Below are 13,471 nucleotides of genomic sequence, written 5' to 3' on the forward strand. Positions count from 1 at the left end.
GCATAACGATACTACAAAATGTGAGTTCCACTGTTATATAAATTTGTCTTTGTAGTCTTAATCTTTACGGCGTCTTTTTCAAAAAGATGCTGTCCCAGTTAGGTAAACTCAGATTTGTCAAATTTACGGAAGAAATGTGTTACATTGTTTTGGAAGACCAATGGATAAATACTCGAAATATTTCGAGAGCTCAACTCAAATTTGTATAACGTAGAAATACGAAATGTAAAATGGCCACTTAGCACAACATGGTTTTTTGCTCTAGAGTTTGTCATAATTTACCACGTTTAATTTATACTCATAATAGATAAGCTCACCTAAAGTAAATCTGCGCCCAGTAATGCAACACTCCCCTAAGAAACACTTTCTAAGGTAGTGAGAGTGAAATCCTTGATGAAAGTAAATATGTTATGAATATAAAGATGTATACCTAAAATGAGACCATGTTTCGAAAGTTGCGACCCTGAATTTTAATTCAGATCGTACAGCAGGGTCTACAACTAAAAATATTTAGATTGCACATTGTTAATGAATGAACATTCCACTTTTCTTTACTCTAAAATGTTGTTGGCTTTAGTGCCACCTTAACATAGTGTCCCATCTATTTAATGACCTTTGAAATTAACGTCATAATAAGAATATTTAATTTGAATTTTCAATCAAATGACAACAGATTTTTCTTCTCATGAACAATTGAATGTTAAGAAAACCGTTTACAACGAGTGAATAATACTGTAATGTCCTTTCACATTCGCAAAGGTATTCGCATCTTATGAACTAGAATCTTTATGAGAAGTTATGTATCTATAATAGACAGCAAAACGTGAGTAACATAAAACAATATATCAATAATTTAGAAATATGTGAATAGAGGTAGGCCTATCTAAATATAATTGCTAACTTACGTAGACTTAACTAATTAACATGTTTTAGAATCTGTTTGATAACACGACGAAGCTCTTTAATTCACAATCAAATAGTATTTGATTTCCGAACAACTATTACTTAATTAAATTTCTTTCTGCAAAAGACAAATTTTGTTTAAATTATTGTTTGATACCAAAAAATAATAATGTTCTTTGTGTACAGCTTATACCTAGTAGCAGAATAATAAATTCGTGATAGATCTTTTTATGAATTAAAGTGTAGACCTAGTGTGCCGACGATTTATTACAATTTTATAATTGATATTACTATAAAATTATAATCAAGTAAAATAAGTTAATTATCTTATTCAAATAATATACGCGTGGGTTTGTGTATAGCCCGCTCTCCCCAGTTCTTTGTCACCGGAACTGGAAGAGTCAGTACTACTACTACTTATATCGAGAACAGAACCCAACCAACCCCTGCGGGGCTTCTAACCCGTTCCTACTACTATTGCTACTAACTACCACTACTACTACTACTATTGCTACTAACTACTACTACTACTGCTACTATTACTACTACCGCTACTAAAGCTACTACTACTACTTATACTAAAGCTTCCTTACCGCAAGATTTACATCTTAAATCTTTATAACATGCGATTCCGGTTCATTATGAACTAGTATGAATCGTTAGAATCACTATGATTCGTTAAAAATCACTAGGGGGAGCGGGCTATACTCAATCCTATGCGTGTATTGTAGCTAATTCAATATGCATATTTCCGTTAGAAAATAAATTTCTTTAATTTAGCGTCCCTGGTTGTGGCCTTTAAGCTAAAGGCAACTGATGATTACTGAAAGTAAATGATTTGTAAAATTATTTTGGATATAGTATACGTAAGACCGTCTGAGTTCCAGAAGGAGCTGGACGCTCATACTTTTAGGGATTATTCATTGAGTATCTACGAACTTCTGTGTTCTATTACCACTTCTACATGAAATACCATAAATTTTCTACGTAGTGCAAATTTATGTGCACAAGACATGCGATATGCGTTAAATCCCCCCCCCCTTCCACACACACATAGTCATAGATAAAGTACAAGGGCACTACACATGCAGATATAAAGTACAGGTACGTTCTTTTTATTTTCGTATCAGTCGATAAGTAAATCAAAGTCGCTTTGTTACCCCCTTGGAAGTTCGTAGATACTCAATGAATAATCCCTAAAAGTATGAGCATCCAGCTCCTTCGGGAACTAACGCGGCTTTACGTATACTATAACCATACACATAATTACATTAATGATATATTCATTTCTGTCATCAGGAATTCTACTCCTACTACCTTCGAAAGTGTTTCGTAAGAGGAGCGCATTACTCGGTTCAGATTCACTTTAGAGGGGCTTGTTTGTTATGAGTATAAATAAGGCATGCGAGTTATGCCATAAAAACTGCAGTGCAAGAAAACTAACCAACTAGTGCTGGTGGCCATTAAAGAGCGACAATTCTATCTAACTCAGTCAGTGTAGGAGCGTAGCAAGTAGCGTTTAAAAAGGGTATCTGTAGGAAACAAGCACGTCAACAATGGTGGGTATATGCATAGTAGAAAAACTTCACATGACATAAAAACACAAGCCTTGCGTGCAGGAGCGGATCCAGCGGGAGGCAATTGGGGTGATCACTCCCCTCCCAGAAGAGGAAACTTTTTTATTTTATATATAAATAAAACCCATCCCAGAGTTTGGAGCTCTTAAAAGTGGCTCTAAGTAGCAGTATTACAACCCTCCGTCCAGAAGTCCGTCCTGGATCCGCCCTGCTTGTGTGTGGCACAGTTTTGCGACCCTTTTATGAGCACTTTATACGCTAACTTCATATAGCACTTCTCTTCATTATGGGTTTTTTGTGGAATATGAAGTCGTAAAGAGGCCACTTTGCATTTCCAATTTGTATCATATTATAGAGCTCCCTCGTGGCCAATTAGTGTACACACCATTGGCGTGGGAGCCCGACTTCGATTCTCGGCGAGTGTTCATGTGGTTCGGATCCTACTTTAATCTTTAGGCTCAGTAGGCAAGGGCGCCGATTTCTCTGTAAATTTCGGGGGGGGGGGCATTCAAATGCAGAAAGTATATATATGAGGATTTTAAGACAAATTGCATCCAAATTATGCCAAATATTGTAAATTCACAAATACAATGAGGAGGCCCACGTGAATTTTTGGGGGCCCGGACCTCGAGAGAAGACACAGTTCTTTCAATAGAGAAATATGAGGCGCTTAGTGTCAAAAACCGCCAAATCCGTTTACTACCGAAAATGAGTTATGTATCGCTTGTTATATGTTTGATCTAAAGGAATTCCATGGAAAGATTTTTTTTTTTTTTTTAAATCTTAATATTTCATACTAAAAAACTAGTTCAAGTATGGAACTTTGTACGCGTGTATATGGAGCTTCACTGCACGTTTTGTGAGATTACTCGTAACTAAGCGAAATTGATGTGGCGGGTTTTCATACTAGGCGACTCGTATACATTTTTGCCCCCGCCATGTGAACTTTGTGGTGGACAAACACCGTGTGGGTGGGTTTTCTCGGGGTTCTCCCGTTTCCTCCCACTTTCTTCATTCCACCATTTCATTCATTACTCATTATCACCGTCTCCTTTAGCCTAACCGGCATAATCGTGGGACGTAAAACTCAAAGATTTCATTTCATTTCATTTTCGTATACATTTTTCGAGTCGAGGCATCACTTTTACAGCACATTTTCGAGACGAGAGAGCCTTAAATCTTGTTTTGTGTGTATTCCTCTCATACAGCCTCGCTGGTAAAAGGGACACTAAACTGAAAATCAAATCAAATCTGTCTTACACGTGAGAGGTAAGATTCCGATATAAATTCGAGTACTTATAAATTGGTTATCCAAAATAACTAACACATCTTTTCCGGTAAATTGTACGAATTTATGTTTACCTAAACTGGGACAGTACCTTTGTTAAGTACCTTGATACTGAAATTCTTTAGCTCTGACATTAACTCATCTTTCCAGTTGGTTGGTTGATCTGGAGTTTTGTGTCTCTTTCAGTACCAAAACTATGTGAAGCGTGGTCCTACAGCGTACTTAGGAACCAAACCACATCAGCTCCCACATCGGGTTTCCTGCATCAAAAGTGGGTACGTTCAGTGCCGTTCCTTACAAAATCATCGCCTGGGGCGAGAGTATACGGCGGGTGTATATAGACGGATGGGGCGCTCTTAGCAAATGACTAGGGACGCAAAAAGTATAAATTTGATATTGGTCAAATTAAATATTAGATTAAAAAATAGCTACTGCTCTTGACCTAAAATACTCCAAGCAATTTTCTCCTCTTTTTTTCTTTCCTTCTTTTTTTTCCTGAATTTTTCAACCCCTTATTTCAGAACCCGGAGCCGTCGCCCCACGCCACGCCAGTACATACATTAACCATACCAGTCATGAGACAGCTCTAAATTAACTTTCTATACTTATAGTATGCTGTCTTTGGACTTTTCTATATCCATGGGATTCATTATCCTTTTTATTGTTTAAGGTTGTCTAGAAGTAAATATGTATTCGCTGTGAATTGCGAATATTTAAAGTGATGATTTCCGACGGAGACCCCAGACAAATAGTCCCTGTTGGAGGTACGAATTTGCCCCAGGACTAGTACCGGGTCCAGAGATTTACAAGAGGGAAGTTACATTGGCAGTGGTGTAAAAATAGACTTTGCCCCTCCCCAAGCAATATCCTATCCTCTTCCCCAACTCCGGGGCAATCAGCAGGTTTTCTCTTTGAGTGTATTCTTTAAGTTATGATGTAAGGCACACATGTTACAGAAATTTGCCATTTCATAATCATATGTCCAATATATGTCTTACAAATAGAATTATAGAACTTAATTTTTAACACACTAGTTCCTCGATCCTCCGGACATTCCTTTAACGGATAGCAGGACTAACGGTCAAAATTCCGGCAACCAATAAAATGTCTTCATCATTCATATAAGTTTGATTTTAAACTAAAATTTTTGAATGTGACATATTAGCTCTTGCAAAATGTGCTTGGTTAAAAGTACAATAGCTACTGTGTTACATATATATATATATATATATATATATATATATATATATATATATATATATATATATATATATATATATATATATATATATATATACGTTGTGTAATTGATGCGACTACAGTCATAGGATCAGAACTAACGGACAATCAGCAACAACAGACTGATGTTTTTATCCTTTATTCCATTTTGGCCTTATTGGTTGTAATGAGGATTGAGTGTCTTTTACGCAGCATACTCAGGATGCAAAAAAGTCCGTACATTAGGCAGGCCTCCCTCAATTGCAAAGGATCTCAAACAAAGGTGATTCTCGAGGGAATGAAACAAGTGGTAATCTGTAGTCGCAAGATCCGATGAATATGTTGCATGGCGCAGCAGGGGGGCCAGGCCCCCCCAAATGATTTCCTGCCCCCCCAAATGACCAGCTTTTAAAACATCATAGTAAAATTTTCTCGCTTCATTCATTTTATAATAACAAAGTTTACTAACAATTAATAATTTACCGTAAAATAGAATGGAAAAATACTGTTTTTCCATACCGATCGAAAAATAGGATACTTTTTGTGACAACAGATTACACAATTTACAATAAAATAATTATCTTTTTTTTAGTCACGAATAATAAATAAATGTTTTTGTCAGGAAACCGTAAAGAAAGTAAGTGAAATTTCAAGGAAAATCAATCTTGTGTAGATAGGTTCTGTATACAAGGTCTTAAATTTAAATACAAAGGTAACCAAGAAAAGTTTTGTTGTTTTTCACCCACAACCTTCATACATCGATATGTCACCTAACCTGGAAGATCAAAAATAGTCCCCATCAGCATCGACAAACTTCTGCCAACATTCTGAAAGGCCATGGATTCCATCACGGTAGAACATGGTGGGCCGTGACACGAAGAAGGTATCAGGTGCATTTTGCTCTTCTACTAGGGATTTGAACTGGCGTCCTCTAAGGTGATTGTCCAAAGAATGGAACAGGTGATAATCGGACGGTGCAATACCCGGGGAATATAGTGGTAGCAATATTGTTTCCCATCCAAGGCGTAGAATGGTGTCCTGAGCCATCCTAGCCACGTAGGACTTAGCGTTGTCCCGTTAACGAGGACCCGTTTGCAATTCAGAAGTGATGGTTCCAGAGTTTTGAGTTTTTCTTGAACACAGCTCAACTGCTGACACTACACATTTGCATTGATACTCTGACCAGCTGGTAGCAGTTCCCGGTGTACGATGTGCCAAACACACAGAAGGACCTTCTTCTGGTGCAGTGCTGGTTTCGGCTGTTTTGAAATCGGTTCATGGGATGCTAACCAATGATGACGGCCCCGTGGAACTTCGTATAGGACCCATTTTTAATCACATGTCAACACCCTATCCAGAAATGGCTCCGAAACAGTAAATAAACACACGCGACTGCCGCGTTGCCTTCTGGCCCGGAGTAAAAACATGAGGGACCCATCGATCCAACTTGTAGTGCTTCCCAAGTTAATGGATGTGCTGCCGAATGGTTTCTCCACTCACTCTGAATTGTAGTCTCAATTCCTCTTTGTACATGTGTTGGTCTTCCTGCACGGAGTGTTTTCGGGTGTTTCATCATCGTCCTTAAACTTGTTAAACCATTGCTGCTGCACAGTCCGCGTCGTCACGACACCGTCACCAAAGGCCTGGCATATCTTCTGTCCCGCTGTAGCGGCGTTTGACCTCCATTTGAACTCGTTCAGCATACATGCCCTTATAATGCTTTGTGAATATCCCATGTTCCCATTGTTCTTACGCAATTTCACGATGTATCTGAATTGCCACAACCAGGTAGTATGTTGGATATACCCACACCAACAATTGACGGTGTGAGGACCAATTGAACACAGACCTCCACGTAAAGTGACAGAACTTTCTTGGTTACCTTTATAGTTATGCACAAAAGCGGGTCTCGTTTGGTCCCGGGCAATAGTTCTTGATTAAGCATAATAAAAACTACCTTGAGTGTAATTTATGGAGAAAAACATAGTAATAATAATAATAATAATAATAATATAATCATCATCATCATCATCATAAGAAGAAGAAGAAGAAGATAAAATAGTGTTTTAGTTTTCCAGAAGGAAACCAAAATTTTCCTTTGGACCCCCCTCAAAAACGACGGGCCTCTCCTACATAAACCTGCTGGCTACACCCCTGTGGCGCAGTCTCCCAGCCAACTTTCTGAAGGGTCTACTGGGTTCTTTTTTTTTACCACATGTGGCCTGGCATCGTTGTGCAGGAACAGCACACCCTTGCTATTCATCATTACCAGCTCCTTCTGCCACAATGCACGTTGCACCCTTTGCAACTGCTGACAGTAGAGGTGAGCAGTAATGGTCTGACCAGGTAGAAGAAGCTCGTAATGCACCACTTGCCGACAATTCCACCATACAGAGATCGTCACGTTTCATGGGTACAGGTGTGAGGAACAGTGTCACGTGACAACGAACGTCTGATGCGCTTCAAAATGTCATAGAGGACCCATTTTTCGTCACTAGTGAGTAAGCGATCAAAGGTGAGTGTGTTCAGATGGCAGATGAGCAACGACAAAATGCTGTCACTCGTTGTTGCTTATTGGCTGCCGACAATGTGTGGGGTACCCGTTTGCTTCACTTGTATTATTTCTCTATCCCATGCAGGTACAGTCGGACTATTTCAGCGGAAACATGAAACCCATCACATGTTTGACCATTGTCCTCCTCGATAGCTGCTTTCAGGGACTCGTCATGGAACACATGTGGTCGTCCACTGCGAGATTCATCCGAAAGGCTCACATCTCTTGAACAGAATTTCTGGAACCAATGCGTAGCAGTGCGTTCATTCACGGCATTCTCCTCAAATGCCTGGCATATGTAGCGACTCGATGCGGGAGCTGACAGGCCCACTTTAAAGTCATACGACAAACACACGCAAACAAAATGCTTCGATACCTCTTTAGCTCTTCGATTTCTCTTTAACACTGGACGAGCTATGACTGCTGTGTGTGCGCTAGAGACCTGCACGGGCCGGGCTTGGGCGGGCCGACTCTGTTATTTCTTTAGGCCGGGTCGGGCTTGGGCGGGCCGACACTAATTTCTCTTGAGGTCGGGCCGGGCTTGGGCCGATTAATTGCAATAATTATTGACTTTCATTAAACGATAATTAGAATAAAGGCAAACGTTGAAGAAGTGTGCCCGTGAAAAATGTTACAAAATGAAACTTTTAAAATTTATCGGGCCCATCGGGCCGGGCCGGGCCAGGCACGGGCCGAAAATCTCCAAAACTTTTCGGGCCCGGGCTGGGCCGGGCCTAGGCACATTCGGGCTGGATTGGGCTCGGGCCGAAAGATTCGGCCCGTGCAGGTCTCTAGTGTGCGCAATGTGTCTGTATTACTGGAAGTCTATAGTCAAACTTCCGATCGCCTGGCAGGCATTTGCGTCATTTCGTTCCCTCTCTGTGAGCGCATGATTACCTGGACGTCATCCTCGTCAATTCTCTTGAGAAAGAGAGATCTACATTAGCGTGGTTCAAAGACTATAAAAGGAGCAAACAGTAATTCGTTGTCGGCAATGTGATATATTCAACGAATTCAACATGGCTCGGGAATTTTGTAATTAGATATGTGGGGTTGCATAACTTCAACATCAGTAAGAGGTAAAACATATGCCTTAGTTACCATAAATGAGAGAGGCGGACCATTCGAGGTGAATAGCAGCAGCACAGTGTGTGTATACCTGCAATAGGAATTGGCGTGGGAATATGAATCAAAAGATGGTGCAATAACCAAAAACATAAAGAATATGAGAAACTACTAAAAAGAGCATGCACATGAGGAAAAGTGCACCCTAATCAGCAAGCAAGTTGTACAGCAGGGGGCGGGCCAATCACAGAGCACTAAATGGCGTCGCGGGCCTCACTGTAGGTATATCATTTTTACGACAAATGAATAGTATAGTATTAAATGATGGAACATGTTCATCGTAATTTACATCACAATAACACAAAACAACTTTTATACTGGTAACCAAAATATTTACTCACTTAAGAGGAGCAGAATAATGTATTTAGAACTTTGTTGGTATATCTAGCAATCCTTATACCGAGGGAAATTTCCCCCAAGTACCTGCGCTTGCCAAGTGCTTGTCTTCAGGGCGTTACCACTTTTCGCACTGTGTGATCGATGGAAAATTTCCAGTTCACTCTTAACAGGTTTTGTAAAAAATAAAAATTATAATTGTTAAGGTACTTGAGTTATTGAAGACGAAACGATATATTATATTATAAAAGCAATTCAACTTAATTTTATTTACATCATTTCTTGTGTTTGTTAAATTTTATTATCTTGCAAAAGGTTTAAAAAGAAATTAGCCTATATCATGGAGCTTATTCACATTAATTATGATTCCTGGTTATCGTTATGAAACAAGCTACTGCAAGCTAGTATATTACATCAAAAGAACTTACATAATAAGACTGTTAAATAACTGTTACTAAATCAGCATTTTATTCTCAAAGTGTAATGTTTATAATATTGTAAAATCATCGTACTCATCTTTTCCAGTAATTTCTTAGATTGGCAGAATTTAAAATATCTGCAATTTTGTGTCCTGAGAATTTTAAAGGTTTTTGGTCAGCAGAATGTTCTTTCTCAACTGAGATTCCACGTGCCTGCTGAGACCGTTGCCGTCCGGAAACTTCTTTGAAATCTGCAATCTCACGTTTTTCAGTCATATAAAATGTTTCCTTCAAAATCTAAAGTAGTAGTAGTAGAAGAGAAAAACGAGAGACGTTAAAATCTCGGAGTAACTTCAGAGTATAGATAAATCGTTAAATGAGTCACATTACGATATTATTCGAGTTTGAATAGTGTTTAAAGCAGTGGCGGTCGGTGAATGCTGGTCTCGGGTGTTGCAGTACGAACGATCGGAGACAGAAGATAGAAACTGAATTCATTAACTAATCAACATAAATTTAGACGCACATACTATGTGATACGTGAAAATAAATATACTTATGGCAAAAAACTAAACATTAGAACACTTTATCCAATCAATCATCTTATAGTAATAGCAAATATATTCTCCTCCTTTTGATTGCAACAAATTTTCTATTACAAACTCGTTAAAGTCTGGCATTCCCATTATCTGGTCTTTTGCAAAAACACCTTTCTCCTCCTGACGCCATAGATACAGTTAGTATCAATTTCAGAAGCTTTGTAGGTTCACTAAGATTATTCCGAACAATTAATTCTAGCAAACCCACATTCCTGACAGTGATCAAAATTTGTCTACAGCGTAGACTGAAAACAGTTCGTGGCAGAGATTAGTGTTATATATATAAAAAGAAATCTCTGCATTGAACTACGTACCGAAAAACAATAACATCGAATCAATGTGAAGTACATTTGAAATATACTTGATATCACTTGTTTCATCGGCTATAATAGCTAGGAAATCAGCTTCGTTTAATTTTGTATGGTATCTCTTCCTGATAAACCTCAAGCATTACCTGTAGGAGCTCATTACAGATCGTTTTGGATGTCCCTCTAATCTCTGTAAGTTTTCTAAAGGTTTTCTCAAAGCAACGTCTCATTCTGAGCTGAAAATTATTAATCTTCTAAATACTCCAGGGTTAGAGGTCAAGTAGTTTAGTCGTGTCCCCTTTAAACTAGTTTAAAATGCCTCGAAAATGAACATAGTTTATGAACATATTCAGTACGCAACTGTTTTGTCTGACGTTTGCTATGTGCTCTTCAAGTTTTCTCCCATAAGAACTGTCCAAATGCGAAGCGATATTTACTTTTCGAAAAAGTGTGAATTTTAAAACACTTCTCAAATGTGAAGCCGAAGATTTGTATTTTCTTTATGTTCTTTATGCTTGAGCATAAATGCTTAAATTTGTTATGCCTAATTTTGTCTACAATTCTTCACCACCAAACAATAGACACAAAAACAAAATTGTATTCTCTACTTCGCATCCACACAATCATTCATTATTATTGTAGAATATATATATTCTGAACACCCTCTTGAATTAACTTTTGTCTGTCTGGCAATGGTCTTCCAAGTTCCTTAATTCGAAGCTTTTACTCAGCGGAAAGCTGGGAAAATGACTTGTTTTTTAATTATTTACGGAATTCATGACGTAGAATTCATTCAGAATTTGTAAGTTACGGAATTAGAACACACACAACGCAAGTAAATATAATACCTAAAAACCAAAACCCCTGGTTCAAAACACATTCGAAGTACATGAATCACGAATGTCATTTATATATATATATATATATATATATATATATATATATATATATATATATATATATATATATATATATATATATATATATATATATATATATATATATATATATACGAATGTGCGAAAAGAAAACTACAGTCTAACCACATGAGGCTAAACAATGCTTATTGATGTCATACGTTCTGGAAAGCAAATTTTGGAACCCGCCAAATGTAGGATCAGCATGTAATAGGAGCCAAAAGTCAAAGAATGTCAAACAAACAGCAAACAGCATTGCTAACTAGTCCCAAATGCATTGTGGGTTTCCCATTACACAGTTTTATATGGAAAGTTAAATTTTTCAGTTCAAGGTCATACGTTTATGCCCGTTACGCTATGAGAGACGGATGATTTAGGCAAGGGAATGATGATAGAATAATTGATGGAATGAGAATGTGGCAGGAAACGTATCTTGAGAAAACTCACGGACACAATGTTGTCCACTACAAACTTACTTGGCCTGGCATCGAACTAGGGATCCCACGTGCCAAAGTCAAGCACTACCACTAAGCCACCATATGGAAAGGTATCAAAAGTAAATGATACATGTATTTTATAGAAGATATACATATATACTAAAATACTATCTACAGAGGGGGAGATGGTTTACAATTTTTAGCATAAATATCTGTTTCGATAATGTTTTGGAAAGCAGAAATGTGATTTTCATTACATCGACTTAGGTTCTAAGGATTACTAGAATTTTTGCAATTCTTGTCAGAAGCGAAAGCACCCAGGTTGCTGTTCAACGAATTTCGCTATGTTCAGAAGTGAAGGAATCATTTTAATAATTCCTGAAATATACTATATATTGACTTATTATTATTTTTTTTCACAAATTACTGTACAAGAAGTCTTCATTATCTATGCAGACTAATAATTAAATTGTAAATGCGTGTTTACTTTCATTTGTTTTCTGCACTAATACATACGTATTTTCTTTTTTATTTTGTAATTCTGCGATCACTTTTTTTTAAAAATAATAATTTGTATTATTATATTGGTTTGCTTCAACAGAAATCCATAATTTAAATATAATTATGAATCCATAGAAATGAATGCCATTTATTAATTGCTAGTGAAATAATATTCAGAAATCTTATTTAGCGCGAAAAGTCTTCTCGTTCACTGAAACCGTCCCGCGTTGCACGAGCACTGCAACGACCAGGTTCTTTAACTCCTGAGATAGGGGAAAAGCGACTTAGCATTCTCTCCAATCTACGTGTTGTAGAAATCTGGTCGTTGATGCTCGCTGCAACGCAACATAAATTAGAGATTCTCTGACAGATTGTTTTCTGCTTTTTAAAATGGATTTTATGGATTTTACAGTTATAGAAGTAAAAAAAAAAATTAAGATACGTAAAGAAGTAATAGAAAGTAAAATTTCACTTCTTTACTACTACTGCTTTTTTTTTTTTCTTTTGAAAATCTTTGGTCGTTGCGCAACGCTGCAACACTAACATTAGCCGCCACTAGTTTAAAGGATTCAAGAAAGACTTTTATTATTATGTGCTCTAATCATCAGACTTAATAATTTTTGAGGACATTTTATATCGGCCAAAGACAGAGCTGTGGATAATGGTGTGTGTTCCTTTTGACGGCAGGGAACCAGCGACACAACAGTATGACATTCTTATTTTGGTCTAATTCCTTTATCATTATCCTTGACGAATTCCAGATAGCTAAACATGACCAATCTAAATTTCTTGAAACCTCAATTTTGTACGAACCTGTTCCTAATAAACCAGATTAACTTGAACACAAAGACTTTACTATTACTCATATCAGCTTCAATAAATATTACTCTAATTAAAAGTTATTCAATTTTTGCTCACATTTAAGCGCATATTTGAGAGAGAAATTTTCAGATATTTCTCTATTTTGGTCTGGTTTTACTCATATACTTCTATCCCCGAACACGAAATAGAATTAGAGTAAGCCAGGTGAACATAATAATTATTGTTTTCATTAACTGAGCAGGGGGCCGGAAGACAGGGTTAGGCGGGCCGCTTATGGCTCGCGGACCGCCTGTTGCACACGGCTATTGTACAGATGAACCAAAATAACGTTAAACTGTGGTTGATGTAACTAATGGGTAGATGGAAATAAAAAGGAAGCTTGCTTTCTTCGTATGCAGAGAGAGAAATCGTCCAGGCAACTCAGAAGATAGTGGCACCGAAATACCAATTGATTTCGTTCGAAGAAA

At 37.6% G+C, this 13,471-nt stretch overlaps 1 protein-coding gene across 1 annotated transcript in view; it reads left to right on the forward strand.

Moving 5' to 3' along the window:
• Positions 1-699: 699 nt before the first annotated feature.
• Positions 700-13,471, forward strand: part of kl-3 (dynein heavy chain 8, axonemal kl-3) — a 555,080-nt gene continuing 542,308 nt past the window's right edge. The window contains exon 1 of the mRNA XM_081731423.1: positions 700-823. The gene's annotated coding sequence lies outside the window, so the exon portion shown is untranslated. The remainder of the gene's footprint in view (positions 824-13,471) is intronic.

This window comes from Thermobia domestica, chromosome 11, assembly GCF_964235325.1.
Source record: "Thermobia domestica chromosome 11, izTheDome1.hap1.1, whole genome shotgun sequence".
In the NCBI taxonomy this organism is placed as follows: Eukaryota; Metazoa; Arthropoda; class Insecta; order Zygentoma; family Lepismatidae; genus Thermobia; species Thermobia domestica.